At 37.7% G+C, this 15092-nt stretch overlaps 2 protein-coding genes across 3 annotated transcripts in view; both read left to right on the forward strand.

The window, feature by feature from the left end:
- The window catches only part of LOC118801190 (basement membrane-specific heparan sulfate proteoglycan core protein-like), a 76361-nt gene extending 73094 nt beyond the window's left edge, over positions 1-3267 (forward strand). For both annotated transcript variants that reach the window (XM_036561363.1, XM_036561364.1), the window contains one exon: positions 868-3267. The gene's annotated coding sequence lies outside the window, so the exon portion shown is untranslated. The remainder of the gene's footprint in view (positions 1-867) is intronic.
- Positions 3268-5977: 2710 nt separating this feature from the next.
- The window catches only part of LOC118801191 (immunoglobulin superfamily member 1-like), a 105329-nt gene continuing 96214 nt past the window's right edge, over positions 5978-15092 (forward strand). The window contains exon 1 of the mRNA XM_036561365.1: positions 5978-6065. The gene's annotated coding sequence lies outside the window, so the exon portion shown is untranslated. The remainder of the gene's footprint in view (positions 6066-15092) is intronic.

A 15092-nucleotide genomic window follows, 5' to 3' on the forward strand; every position in this document is an offset into this window, starting at 1 on the left:
CTTTTAACTCAGTAATTCAGCTACTTAATGTTGTAGTTGTACTGTGTGTTAGGCTGTTGATGAAATACATAGTTTGATCTGTCAAAATTGGTGTGCACTAACACAGCTCAAAGCTCTAAAGCTGAATTTCATGAGTGAGATGAGTTCAGTTCTGTCACTTTTATGAAAGCTTTTTAGTTTTACCCTATAACTCTTGCAGACTGGACCTGGGAAATTGTTTCATGTGTTCACTTGAAACCTTGAATAAATTGATTTGAACTACACTGTTTTTTTAACAAACACAAACTAAATAAAGTTGAATAAAGACAATGACACAGTTCTGACAATACCTGATTGTGTACAACAAACATGAATAAATCATGTGGCTGAAAAATTAAGATTGAAATAACAGACTAAATGGACTATATTTAACTGGACTGTGTATTGTTCACTTTTACTGGATGAATGCAAACGCATAGAGTTCAGTTAATGCAAACTGTTCATGTGGAACCACTGTCCACAATTACATAAATCTAACAGATTTTCAGATTTTTTTTTCACTAGTCTAGTCTAACTGGGCAGGATGGCAGGTGTACAGATGCACAACACAATTTCAGGAGCTTTGAACACATTGTGGGTGATTTCAGGAGCTCCTGCGTGGAACACACTGTGGATCATTTCAGGAAAATCTATATAGTGAACATGATTTCAGAAATATCAATATAGACCTCACTGTGCACTATTTCAGGAGCGCTTATGTAGAACACAGTGTGCTTAAAGCTCAAGTCAACTGTTAGTCTCAGTGAGACATTTTAATTTTGGCTGAAATTGAATCATTATATTTGATTAAAGGCTAATTTGAAATGTTCTTTATTGTGTTTTTTACAGCTGAATCTGATGAGCTGAATTAAACATAAGCAGTCACAGAAGCTGGAGCATGTAGCTGTGAGCTGAGGAGCAATTTGTCTGTGTGTTTATTGTTTCTTTTTTTATCTGAAAATAAGGTCAATTGTGTTTGCTGTCAGTAGGTGTGGTGTTAATAATAAGTCAGCTGTGATGCTTTTTCAGTTCCAGACTGAACCTTCAATCGCAAATAATTATCAAAATGCTGTTTTTCATTTGAATAAATTTAATTTCCTTCTCATACATACTTATTATACATACTATTCTACTGAATTAGTTCAAAGTGTACTGTTCCAGCCTGGGATTGATTCTGTGTTCTCCTGTCTCCTGTCTGTGCGAGTTTCCTCGGGGTACTCCAGTTTCTTCCTATAGTCCAGGCCAGTTGGAGTTAATAAATTGCCCCTAGGTGTGTGTATGAGATGGTATGTGTCTTTATGTCTGCCCTGTGATGGACTGGCAACCTGTCTGGGGTGTTTCCTGCCTTCCGCCCAATGACTGCTGGGATAGGCTCCAACACCCCTACGACCCAGGAGGATAAGCGTCTTAGATTATAAATGAACGAATGAATGTACTGTCCCACAGTAAAAAAATAAATAAATAAACAAAATTAATTAATTAATTATTCAAACCATAACTACTTACCAGGTTTATGTTATGATCTATTTAAACCCATTAATAGTATAAGCTGAATAAGCTGAATATATACAAAACCATCATTATAGGGTACCTTCTATTGGGAAGTGTCTGTCCTAAAGCCTAACTGCTAAATATACACTTGTTAAAATAATTCTCAATTGTTCAACGTTTTCAATGTTTTTCCATTGTCTTTTATTGTTTTTTCAATAATGTTTTTTTAACAATCTTTTTAATTTATTTTAAAGTTAAAATATTTATCTTATTTATTATCATGAGTTTAATATTTTACAATAAAATAACTTTTTACATGTACATTTTTGTCCCACATTTACATGTCACTTTCAAAATACTGAGTTTTAGTCCATAGGCGGAGTCTTACTGTAACCACACCCCTGCATTTTAGAGCCGAAAGACTGCACTGCTGTCCCTCATGGCCACATGGTGAGCAGTTAAATCCCATTATTTTGAAGGAAATGTGTCCCAAAGTCTGAAAATCTGTGTGGAACATTGTAGTGACATTGAGAATTGTCACTACCGAAACACATATTTTCTACAATTAACTAAACTCTTTTGTGTTTTAATGAAAAATATTATGATGTTATTATGATATTATGAGGTGTACAACTATTCAAAGCTTTGTTAGTCAAGGATTGGCTAGCATTTTTAAAGTATGCATAAAATGGTAAAATTCAGTAGTATTTATACTCTTTTAGTAGTGACAGTTTTAGCCAATTGTTTATATTTGGTCAATTTTTGGTAGTGTTATGATTGTTTTGGTAGTGACAAACTGGAATGTGCAATAATATATTTTAATAAAATAAACCCAATTAAAGGTTTCTCAAAGCAAAATTATTTTAGTCTAAATTCCAGGTCAGTTAGTCCAAAATGTGTTTTCAACTCTGAACCAGTTCAGTAGAATGATTCATATATATAATCTGATTCCTTTCTGTCTTCATTTCAGTTGACATCCATTTTGCTTAATTGTATATTATTTATTTTTTATTCCACAGTGAAAAGTGGAATTTTGAAAAGATTTTTTGATGCAGTGCAATGTATTTAATAGATTTAAACTGGGGCAACTTGTAATATTTCATTAAGTGAAAATGCACGTTTTTTTTTGTTTTGTTTTTGTTTTTTTAAGGTCTATGCCTCCATTACTGTATTTTTCTTATTTCATTCCCAGTATTACTCTTTTATTTTGACACATGCAGATTTAGTTCAAACATTACTGAGGTGTTATTCTGTTCTGTTTGATTTTGTTTTCCATAAATGTTAAGATAAATCAATGTAACGGTTTCTTTTTTTATGTGTCTAATTTGAATGTATGATTGATTTACTGTAAATATCTTAGTGTCTTGATTTTTAAACTACCATTCAGAACCTGTAGGGGCTTTTCAGCACCATACGCTCTCTAACAGTGTTGCCAGAGTGGGCTATTTCACCCTCACGTGGGAAAACTAGCCTTTAGCATCATCCTAATTTTAAAGCTGTTTTTATATTTCCAATAATTCAATTCAAGACACAAACCACTTTGTGAGATGTTACTCAGAAATGCTTTGTGGTTAGTAGGCCCAGAAACTGTGTGGCAGAAAATAAACAATCATCTCAACATCTGTTCATACAATTTGGAAACAACTTAGTTTAAATTCAGATTTCGATGTTTGAGTCTGTTTAATTTGTTAATTTCAATTATTTACCATGTAGGCTGTTTATTGTTTTGATACTGCTGTAATGAAACAGAACAACTGCCTTATCATTTTATTCTCAGAGAAGAAATGTTTGTGTGAAAAAAAAACAAGTGGCATTATATATATATATATATGTGTTTTATGTTGGCAGTCTCTGTTTTTGTGACTTTTTCTCTTCTTGCCCACATTTGAATCTTTGTGATGAACAGAAGGTGATTTTACTACTTCAGCATTTACAGTTGTCAGCATTTATCAGCATGAAATAGAAAATGTGAATAATTCAGCTTTTTTCATAATTCAGTTCTTTGATGCTCCTATTTACTTTTCTTGTGAGGGAGTGTTCATATGAATTTTTACTGCAAATAAAAATAAAATAAAATGTGTGTAGGATTTTGTGGAAAGTGTCAAGGTTTAATGTGTATAAATGGCTTGAATTGGGCTGTACAAGAAGCAGAGAGACTCCTGTCTGGTCCTCTACAAACCTGATGCCAAACTTCCTCAGGAAACCACAGCTACAGTCTACAATAAATAACGTACGCTACAGAAAGTAGCATGTAGTACATCCACAACTGGAAATAACCACCAAAACTAAACTGAACATAAGCTGATCATAAACTGATGAGAGTTAGAGAGTACACACATAGAAAAAAACAAAACCAGAGACAGGAGAACAGCAAAAATCCCCACAATCATTGAACATTCAGAGAATGAAAAACTGCAGCAGCAGAAATGCTAAAAGCACAGCATCTGGTTTACAATGGCTAATACTTTAAATGGGTAATAAATAAGTACTTGTCTATTTGTCTAGCTAGGAAAAAGCAAAATACCTGCTGACTTTGGTGAGGTTGGTTAATATTTGCTTCACATCCAAAACAACCTACTAACAAGATAGTGATATGCCTGATTTATTTATTCCAGTCTAACAATAAAGTGCCTGGTGTAACTTACTGTTAGAGTATTTTTTATCTAGAATGTTAGAGGGAGGTTGCACCTGATCTTGAAAGCTGGCTAACATAGAAAACTTAACATAGAGAGCATTTAAGTCAGTCATTCTATTAACCGAGCTGTTAATCCAGCATTCCAGACCAGGAACCTGTTCATGGTCTTACAGCTTTGAAAGTGAGACGCTGTGGAGCTCAAAGTCAAATAAGCTAACTTTTGTGTTCTTCAGTGTAGTTGTGTATACAGACTGATCATACCTGATTTACACCACTAGGTGTCAGTAGTTCAGTTTATCGAAGTGGGGATTATTTGTGAAGCATGTTTAAATTCAGTGGCTGAGTGAGTAAAAGAGCATTTTCTGTGATTGTATGTGCTTCTTTCATCCTAAAATACTGCATTATGTTTAAAATTATTAACAAAGTTCGATTAACTGAGAATAAGAACCCCGGAGTTACCAAAGTGATGTTGCTGTTTACGGAATACTCTGATTTCTAGCTGAATGTAGCCAAAAAGCTAAATGTTTTGTGCTTGATTCTGTATATGATGATTGTTGGAGCTCTCAAAGGGGTGAGAACATGACACAAACTACCAATACAGTCACTGTAATGTTCCTGACTGACATCAACTCAAAATTAAAAATAGTCTGCTGTAAAATACATGAAAACAAACAGTGAAAACAATTACCATTTGTAAAATATTGTGAATAAACCGTAAATTAAGGCTGTATTTGAAATAGCAGACTGTGCACTGTACACTGTACTGCATCAGTATATCACACTGAATACTGCATGCTACTCTTCATCAGTACTATACAGTTCAGTATCCAGTGTACAGCACAAGCTGTGTGCCATAAAAGAGGTGCAACAGGCCTGCCAGCATCTGGGACTGAGACAATCAGACCTTCTCAAGACCCGCCCATTTTCCTCAACCATCCAGTCACCACTTTTGGTAGCTACTTTTCACTGTGTATGTTAACATTTTTGGTCAAAAGATGTGATTGTGTGACTTTCCGTCAACAAAGCTACATAAACATTTTGAAATGTCAGCCTTGAGTTCATCTATGTGGTAAACGTGTTTCAAACACACCTGACACACACTCCTATAATGGCCGCGCTGCATTTTGGGACGCAGTATATCACCTATAGCTCTGGCAGCTCACTGGAAAAATTCTGCCAGAGCAGTATGTCATCAGAGTACTGTTGGCATACTGGAGAAATTCATGTTGGTCACATGATGCATACTACTTACTACTCTGGAGCAGAATCAGTACGTGAGCAGTATGTAGCAGGGTATTTCAGACACAGCCATAGAGCTCTGAGTTCAGTCATTTTCTTTTATTTGGTAAGGTAACTGTAACTGTGTTACCTTACAGAAACTGTGTTCTGACTCTAACTAGACACACCAGTTTGTTCAGTTGAAGACAACAGATTTTATGTTACACAAGATGTGTTGGATTATTTCTATACCTAGTTATGGGTAACACATTTTTGGGTTTAAGTGCAGAGACACACAGTCGGTCACACAGCGCGTCCTGGCCCTTTAAGAGCTCTCTGACGGGCTGAGTCGTGCACGCGCATCAGCTAAGAGTGTTTTCTTCACAGCTCAGCTGAGTTTCACTGAAGTTTCCTTCCTCAGGATTTGTGTTACCCAGCGTTCTCAGTGTTTGACATCTCTGAATTTTGTCTTTGTTTTCCCACTTTCGGTTTTATTTGCTGGTTTTTGGATTTACTGCGTGGCTGTTTGACCCGGACTTGCTTTTAAACTGCTCCTTTGCTTCTCCCATCTATTGTGTAATCTTTCTTTCTTTTTCTCTCTCTCGGTTTCGACATCGGCCTGTTTCTGCACCACGTTTTTGGGAAATCCTGTAGCTGTTAAACTCAACTCCATCATTTTTATCTGGAAGCGCGAATTTCTGAGGTATGTCATTATGTAGTACTGACATCAGCTTCATCCCACGTGTACATGATGACTAAATACACCATGACTGAATAAAGTACGTGTGAAGTTCAGCTAAAATGATGTAAACGAATTTGTGTGTAAACACACACAAATAAAAATGATGGTTCTTGAAAGGTTCTTTAGTAAAGAAAATGGTTCTATATAGAACCATGAACACTCAAAGAAACATCGTGAAAGGGCTCCTCAGATAAAGGGAGAATATGCTGTATAAGACCTTTTTGAAAAGGGTTCTATATAGCACCTAAAAGGGTTTTTCTATTGTAACAAGTTTAGCATTGTGAAAATAAAGGGACCATTTTGTTGCTATATAGAACCTTTTTCAAAAAGGTTCTATGTAGAACCATCTACAGTACATTCTCAGTCAGTTTGAAGAACACTTTCACAATGCAAAGAACCCTTTAATCATGCAAAGGGCTCTTTGAGTGGACATGGTTCTACATAGAACCATTTTCTTTACTAAAGAACCCTTAAAGAACCATAATTTTTAAGTGTGCAGTGATTCTGAGAGTTAATATTCTGACTTACTGCAAATATACTATATATAACATATAAAAGTAGTGCAGTACATCTACAGCTGGAAATGACCATCAAAACAAAACGTAAGCGTAAGAAAGCTTAAGGTTGGAGGAGAGTACACACGCAGGACAAACAATAACCCGAACTAGAGAAAGGAAAACAGCAAAGATCACCACATTATATGAACATTCAGAGAGTGAGGGACTGCAGTATGGAAGCAAATCAGTATAAAAATGAAAATGGAAATGTAATATGTAAATTGGCAATGTATTTGAATGTTTACATTTAAATTTCCCACTCATTTATGCAATATTGAGCTCAAAATGAAAATTCACATTCACTACTGTGATTTTAATTTGCCATTTGGTAAATCAGTGTTGACATTTCATTTACACAAAGATTTAGATGATTTATGAGAAGCTTTATTTAAATCATATGTATATGTGTGCGACACAGTGAGCTGGGTCATTTAGCCAGCTCAGCAGATGGGGCTTGGTTTGGGAATGTAGCGTTAGCTAGCGTTAATAATGGCTTTTTCCAGCTTAATTCTGCACATCTCTACAAAATGAATGTGGTGTATTAGCAGGTGAGTTGATGACAGAGCAACACATCCACCTCTGATGCTCACTTTGTAGAAGTTATCTCTGAGATCAACTGAAATCTGTACGATATGACGTTCACCTGGCTATAAAGGCTTTCAGCCACTGCTATCAGTTTATGAAACAAGGCTGAAATTAGCTTCAATTCCACCTTAAACTGTATTTTTGTAACAGATGGGTGCATTTAGGCAGCGAAGGGTAATTGCTGCTCTATTTAAGGTACACCAAAAATTAGAAAAAGAAGCTGTTCAATTGGACACAAATAGATCAGCCTTGTTTTATCAACCAGACTAATAAACCAGAAAACTTGGCCACATGTTTAATTAAACTGGTGTCGTCTATAAAAACAGTAAGCATCATAAGTGGATATATTGCTCTGCTTCACCTCAGCTGCTAACGTCAGGGTAGCTGTAAACCTCTTGACCGCCATGTTATCAAGCCTTTTTGCTTTAGGTGTTACATGAAGTTAGATACACAATTGCAATGAAGCTAAACTGCCTTATCTGTAAAACAGTCCACCAATAAGCTAGTATACTCTAAAAAGTGATTTGTGTTGAATGACAACACTTATGTCATATTGTTTTTTGATTGAACACATTCTGTGCTAAAAGTAACATAAAATGTGTTATCCATAAGTGGGCACAAAAATATTTCAACACATCGAACTCAGAATGTGTTGTATCCAACTAAACACCGATGTGTCTAGTTAGAGACAGAATGTGTTGTTTTTTTAGTACATTTGTTTAATATGCATGATTTATTCATTCCAGTTTAACAATAAATTGCCTAATAAACTTACTGTTAGCTGAAGTTTTAGCTGGAATACCAGTGATGCTGCCCTTGGTCTTGAACATTAACAGTAACTTAGAAAGCACTTTAATCAGTCATTATGTTTATAACCATTAATCCAGTATTCTAGAACAGAAAACTGTGCAGTTACAGCTTTGAAAGTGAGAAGCTGTGTAGCTCACAATCAAATCAGCTGACTTTTGTGTTCTTTAGTGTAATTATGCATCCAGACTGGTCGTACCAGATTTGTACCACTAGGTGTCAGTAGTTTAGTTAAAAGTAAAGCAGTATTTTCTGTGATTGGATGCACTTCTTTCATTCGTCCTAAAATTCAAAAGCAATTAACAAAACTCAGTTAACTGGGAAAAAGAACCAAGAGTTACAAAAGCAATGGTGCCATTTACAGAATTATTTTCTTTTGTCTTCTTGCTGTATTTAGCTAAAAAGCTAAACGTTTTGTGTTTTATTTTATTACAGACACATGTTGAGTGGAGCTAAATAAGACTGCAGTCTAAACTGATTGATGTGTTATAAAGAACACTACACTGATATCAAACAATATGGAATGTCATACAGGACTTATTTAGGTGGTTTTAATATAGTGACTACTGAGTGTACACTGAAGGTGCAGTACAAGGATAGTTGGTCCAGTTTATTGTGTTGGGCTTGACTGTACCAACAAAGTCCAGGTCCAGTTGTTCATTCCACTCCAACTCTGACTGCAGGTTATCATGATATAATGGTGCTATGAGTATTAAAACTACAGGAGTGTGTGAAGAAGGATCTAAAAAAATAGATGGTTTCCATCACACCACACTGGAGCAACATTAATATCAAGAGATATGCTGCTAAAGTTTCTCCAGTTCACTGGCTGACCGAGATCATGTCCTAAAGGCTGCTTGGGCCTTGCTCGGGTGCTGTGTTCATATGTTGGTGTAAAAATGTCATAGTTCTGTACCTCATAGTGTTTCACAACTGATGACAGCATGTTCGCTTGGTAAGATGTGACGTATAAGACTCTATTGTGTTGGCTGACCTAGCTAACATCAGCACCCACTGGCAAAAGCCAAACTGGCCCTTTGTGGACGCCCTTGTTATAGGCTATGGGTTTTATAGGGTGTTTCTGGCTGTGAACCCACATCTTTGTGTTTTGATTGATAGGCTTGTTGGTCAGACAAGGCCTGATGAAGATAGCTAGCTAGCTATAGCAAAGATAAAGTACCATCAACTGAAACATAAAGATGTGGATTCATAACAAGAAACAACCTGTACGACCCATAAGGTGTCCACAAAGGGCCAATTTGGCTTCTGCCATTGGGTGCTTACGTTAGCTAGGCCAGCTTGCGGCAAACTTTGTTTTTTTTCGTTTATTTAAGAATTGTAACTTACCTTATCAACTGCAGCCATTTCCTCTTTCTTATTGCAAGGAAAGTGGTAGAATTACTATTGAGTATTTTTTTGGACTTTATTCAAACTACAAGGGACACAGCAAGGCAGCATGTTGAAAAGGAGAGCCTCAGCCAGTGCAGTAGAGGATTGGACCCAGACATCTTAACAAGCAGACTGGAGTTGAAAGATTTTAGATCTTTTTTAATCTTCACTGGTGCCTCACTGATCACGAAAAGGTTCAGAGGTTCCGTCATTGTTGTTTGCTTTTGGGATCTGAAGGAGTGGTTGGACCCGGAAATGGCTATCATGTCACATGTGGTGTCAGACTTAATAAGCAGATAGAGATGGAAATGGTGACAGCATTACCTGCGTAAATGGTGATCTGAAGAGAATAGCTTCAGCAATGTTGATTCCTCATTTAAGGTAACAAAGGAGGGCATTCTGGGTGATCTTGGACCCAATGCTGATCCTAGGGACCCTTCAGAGTTTAGCTCCAGCCCTTATTGGGCACCCCATTTCTACAGCAATCACTTGTTTCCCTGTATGTTATTCTCAGAGTGCACCATGATGCTTTTTCTGGAGGATCAAGCCTCTGGACCCTGTACAAGGGGTTCGTTTCTGAACGCTGGACCCATTTTTCGCTGCTTTGAGTTTGCATGTCTTTTCAATTTGGTAGTTGTGAAATGAGAGATTTCACCATGTCTGCTGCTGAATGTAAAGTACCCTGAATAATGTCTATAGTGTGAAATATATATACAAATGTACTTGAAGATATTTTGAAATAATTATGGAGCTCTTTGACTTTGAAGGCATTTATTTGCCTTAGTTGAACAGGAACTGTGGCCCCATTATGTCTCCATCTAAAAAATATCATAGAATCGTCACTGACACCAAGGTATTTTTAGGACATAACCTGCTTAATTTCCTCATTATGATTTGCTAATGAAAGTAGACGTGAATCAGGAGAGAGTCCAGAAAAAATCTGTCCTCGTTTTATTGATTAGAGTATTTTGGTAGCACCAGTCTAAGAGTCAACACCGTGTTTAAATAGATTAATGTCATCATCATGATCATCTGTCAAAAGAGACAGCAACGTAGAGTCATCTGAATATTTAAAAATAGAAGTATTTAGTTCCTGTGCTTTACAATTATTTATATACAGTGTAAACAGAAGCGGAGAAAGACACGTTCTTGCGGTGCGCCAACATTACTGATGATGGGCAGTGATAGTGTTTTGTTTACTTTCACTTGCTGTGTTCTGTTAGTAAGGAAATCCTTATATCAGTGAATAAGATAAAGATTAAAATCTAATTTAACAGTTTTTGACTGTAAAAAGTCAGGTCGAATAGTGTTCAGTGCAGATGAAAATCCCAAAAAGTGCTTTGGCGTGTGTGCATGGTCTGCCCAGATGTTTTGATATAGAATGGGCCAGTGTGACCACTGCATCTTTGGTGCTACTGCTGCGTTTGTACATGAACTGATATGAATCTAATTTTATTTCCTTAGTAAGATGCTAAACTAGAATCTGCTAAGGAGTTCATCACAATTGTCACAAAATCATGATACTCCCTGTGACATGATTACTTAGGTTGCTTGCCAACCCGGAGCCAGTTCTCTTGTAGATGTTTTTAAGACAAAAGCACTGATATTATCTGGACCAGCAGCTTTTCTTGCATTATTGTGTCTAAATGTACTTAGCAGGTCATCAACAGAAATGATTATTCTATATAAATTAGTCAGTATAATAGCACTGAAAATATCTCTGAGCATCAGTGTCCAAGTTTCAAACCTACTAAAATTACTGTTCGGTGAATTTGAAAATTCAAGGTCGTTTTCTGCTGGAATTGGCTTGCATCATGTTTGGCTTGCACCTCCTTGGCTTCCCATCACGTTTGTCAGTGTCCCAAGGTTTCTTTGAATTCTTAGTTATGAAAGCATCCTGCAGTCATTTCCTATATGCTATTTTTGCCTCTTTCAACTTTCTTCTCATTTTTCCCAGCAGTTTAGCAGCACTCTGGTCTCTAAAGTCCTTCCTCTTTTGATTGATCATATGTTTAATGTTCTCAGTAATGTACATCTTACTATTTGGATAATTGTGGTAATTTTATCTAATGTACCCTGCTGGAGTGCACTGCAGTCTGTGCATTCAAAGCAAGCCTTCAGCTCACCCGTACTCTCCGGGGTCCACACCTTGACCTCTTTTTCCTGAGCCTTACTGCTTTTTAGTTCTGACTTCTGTGTTGGAATTTAGTACACCACAACATGACCAGCCTTTCCTATAGCTGGTCTAATTCTGGACTCAGAAGCTCTTTCTGTATTCACAGAACATTTGTTCAACACCTTCTCCTTTCTTGGCTGATTCCCAACATATTGGTGGAACCCAGGAATCACCTTGTCAAATTTGTACTGATTTAAACCTCCTAGCACTAAAGTCCACATTCAGATATGTTGTTGCTGTTGGTGTACATAGTCATGGGTGGCTGCTTCCGTTCCATTGACCACAAGGAGGAACATAAACGGCAAACAACAGAATGCAGCCAGAATCACACAGCAAATGAAAATGTCTCAGCGTTATGCTCAAGATTTTAAGGCCTCTATTACAAATCTGACGAGATCCAGTCAAACACACACTCCCACTTTCTCTAGTGTTCTAAACTATATTTAAGCTAATAATTTACTAAAATGTGATGAGCTTGTTGGGGTGGTGCTTGCAGAGCAGCTCCTGCACTGTACTAATGGTGTGTGGTGGAGACACTGATACCAACAAGGGTAAAAACCTCTGATCTGCTGTTTGAGCTGTCAGTGTTTAAACCTTTTTAATTACAAAAGAGAGGGATAAAAAGAGCTGATATCTGAAGCTGTTATATGACAGAGTCTGAGGCAGTGTAGACTGAAGGAATTGTGCTTACACTACAATTACAAGTTGCTGATGTATTGCATGAATTTGGGGAAACACCTACCGAGCAGTACTCGTATAATACATGTTCACTTCACATTTGAGACGATTATTCTAAACTTTTATTGCAAATTTTGCACAGAGCATTGTTGTTATTAATTGAATTTAAAGAGCTCCCACATGTGATTTTTTAGGCATCTTTGCTCTTTTAACTGCAATAGCCACAATCAAGGTGGTTCGGAGCTCCGTTGTGTTTTGTTTGTTTGTCTTGTTACATGTGAAACAGTCTCACTGACATACAGCGCAGATCTGCTGAACATCAGGCAGTCCATGCCACAAGGCGTTGCTCCTGACTTTTCACTTTCTGACAGTTTTTTGGACATTTTACTGGGTGGAGTGGCTGCTCTCTACAGCAGACGCAGACAGGAGAAGCGCGCTGGAGTGCTGGTTAAACTCCGACAGCGCGGACTTCACACACCGCTCCCCAGCGTTCACATGGCACATCTTCGCTTTTTAGGGGATAAATTAGACAAGCTTTCCCTTCTAAACAGAACAAAAAGGACTTTTCTCTCTCTGCTGTGCTGAGCTTCACTGAGTCTTGGCTCACTAAGTCTACCCCGCACAGTGTGCTCCAGCTCCACGGCTTTAACCTCTACAGAGTGCACCGCCTCTTAGGCATGAAAAAAGGCAGTGGAATCTGCTTTTATATCAACCAAGGCGGGTGTACAGATGTCACAGTGTTAACGAAAACATGCAGCCCTAACCTGGAATTGCTTTTAATAAACTGTAAACCTTTCTACTGTCCGCAGGAATTCTCCTCTGTCATTCTCACAGGGTCTACATTCCACCCCAGGAGTGTGTGCACGAGGCGCTGCGTGCTCTCGCAGATCAGATCTGTGATGGCGGTAAAGTCCTGCAAGTTCCTGGGCACAATAATCACCAGGGACCTGAAGTGGGACAGCAACATCAGCTCCATCACCAAGACAGCCCAGCAGAGGATATACTTCCTGCATCAGCTGAGGAAGTTCAATCTGCCCCAGGAGCTGATGGTGGGGTTCTATACAGCCATCATCACCATGTCCATCACAGTGTGGGGCAGCTCAGCATGGTCAGGTCTGCAGAGAGGACAATGGGGGTTAAGTTGCCCACATTGCTGGAACTGCATGCCTCCAGAACCAGGAAGCGTGCAGAGAAGATGTCCACTGACTCGTCCCACCCTGGACACCACCTGTTCCAGCTCCTTCCCTCAGGCCGGCGCTTTAGCCAGATGAGGATCGGGACCTCCAGGCTACAGAGAAGCTTCTTCCCACAAGCCATCACTCTCTTTTACAGTTAATCATTATACATAAACAATATTCAAACTGCACTTCTTAAATATATTGGTCTATAGTATATATGGTATATAGTGACACTCAACATTCCATCCTCTCTAACTTTCTTCTCAGACCAGCGTTTTCTGCACCTTAATTACCTGCATTATTACCCCACTTATCTGTCTGTTACCTCACTTATCCCCTTTTTGCCACTATACACCTTTTAACTGCTGCTGCACTCAGCACTTTAACTTAAGCATTTACTTTGCACAATACAAGGTTTACAGGTGTGACTGTGTGTGTGTGTATGTCTGTGTGTGTGTGTGTGTGTGTGTGTGTGTGTGTGTGTGTGTGTTAGGAATGAACATTTTATTTTATTTTACTCTTATTTTTTTATTTTTATTTGCTGCTGAAATGCATTGCAGGTTAATCTCTGAATATTAAATAGAGAAACAAATTCCAACATAACCAAGTACTCCAGTATTCAAATTATTTGGGCCAGGGCTACATTATAGCAAACGCTTTCAGTTTTTCCTTCTTGGTCAAGCAGTTAGTTGTTTCTGTGTCAGTGGAAACTTCCTACAATGGCTGTACACATGGTCATTGTGGTTTTGCCTCTGGTCTTCAGCTTTGTGGCTGTAATGAGTGGGGGAGGGGATGAGGTGCCATAAGGCTTTATGCTCTTCTTGTCACTTTAGATTGTCAGATAAGTGTAAAAAATACAGTTGTGCACACACTTTCACATCAGTCAAACCTTCTATGGCATATCAGTGAGAATACAGCATTGTCAGTGAAGCCAATACAGCAACACACACAGCAACATCCACCACTGTCACTGTACACAACCAAATACTGACGTATCACACAGAGCTTGTCTTTAACTGTAGTACCTCACACAGTAGGGCCATCTCAGCTCAGGAGGACATGACTATTGCTAAGCTAATGGATGTTCATAGATGTTTTTTGGCCATTCTTTAAATTCAGTTTGAATTCAGTTATGCCAACACATTTCCATTCAAACAAATAGAGCACACTCACTATACACAGACTTTGTCACCTCAACATAAAGTTCAATTGTTGATGGAACAAAATTGGAACATTTCAGTGCGATCGCTTTGGGTTTCCTCAAAACAGAATTCTCTGTTCATGTATTAAAATGTATGTTTGTTCATTTCTTCCCCATTTTACATAAACCACTTACTTAAAGGCAACATAAACAATTTGTTTTATGTTGACATATTTTTAGTATGTACGTCAAACAACCCTCTTGTTTATTTTATTTTTTTTTATTTTTTAGTTTTTTTTGACTGAAAGAGTTACTATACAACTGTAGCAGTTTATGATAATATAATATTTCTGCTACATACTTCAAATAAAGTGGAGTCTCTTTTCCAAGCTTCAAATGTCCATTTTTAATCTGAAATGGTCAAAAAATTAATGCACCTCCATTAGCTTAGCGCTAACATGCTACTAGAATAGGATG

This window comes from Colossoma macropomum, unplaced genomic scaffold (assembly GCF_904425465.1).
Source record: "Colossoma macropomum unplaced genomic scaffold, Colossoma_macropomum, whole genome shotgun sequence".
Lineage (NCBI taxonomy): Eukaryota > Metazoa > Chordata > Actinopteri > Characiformes > Serrasalmidae > Colossoma > Colossoma macropomum.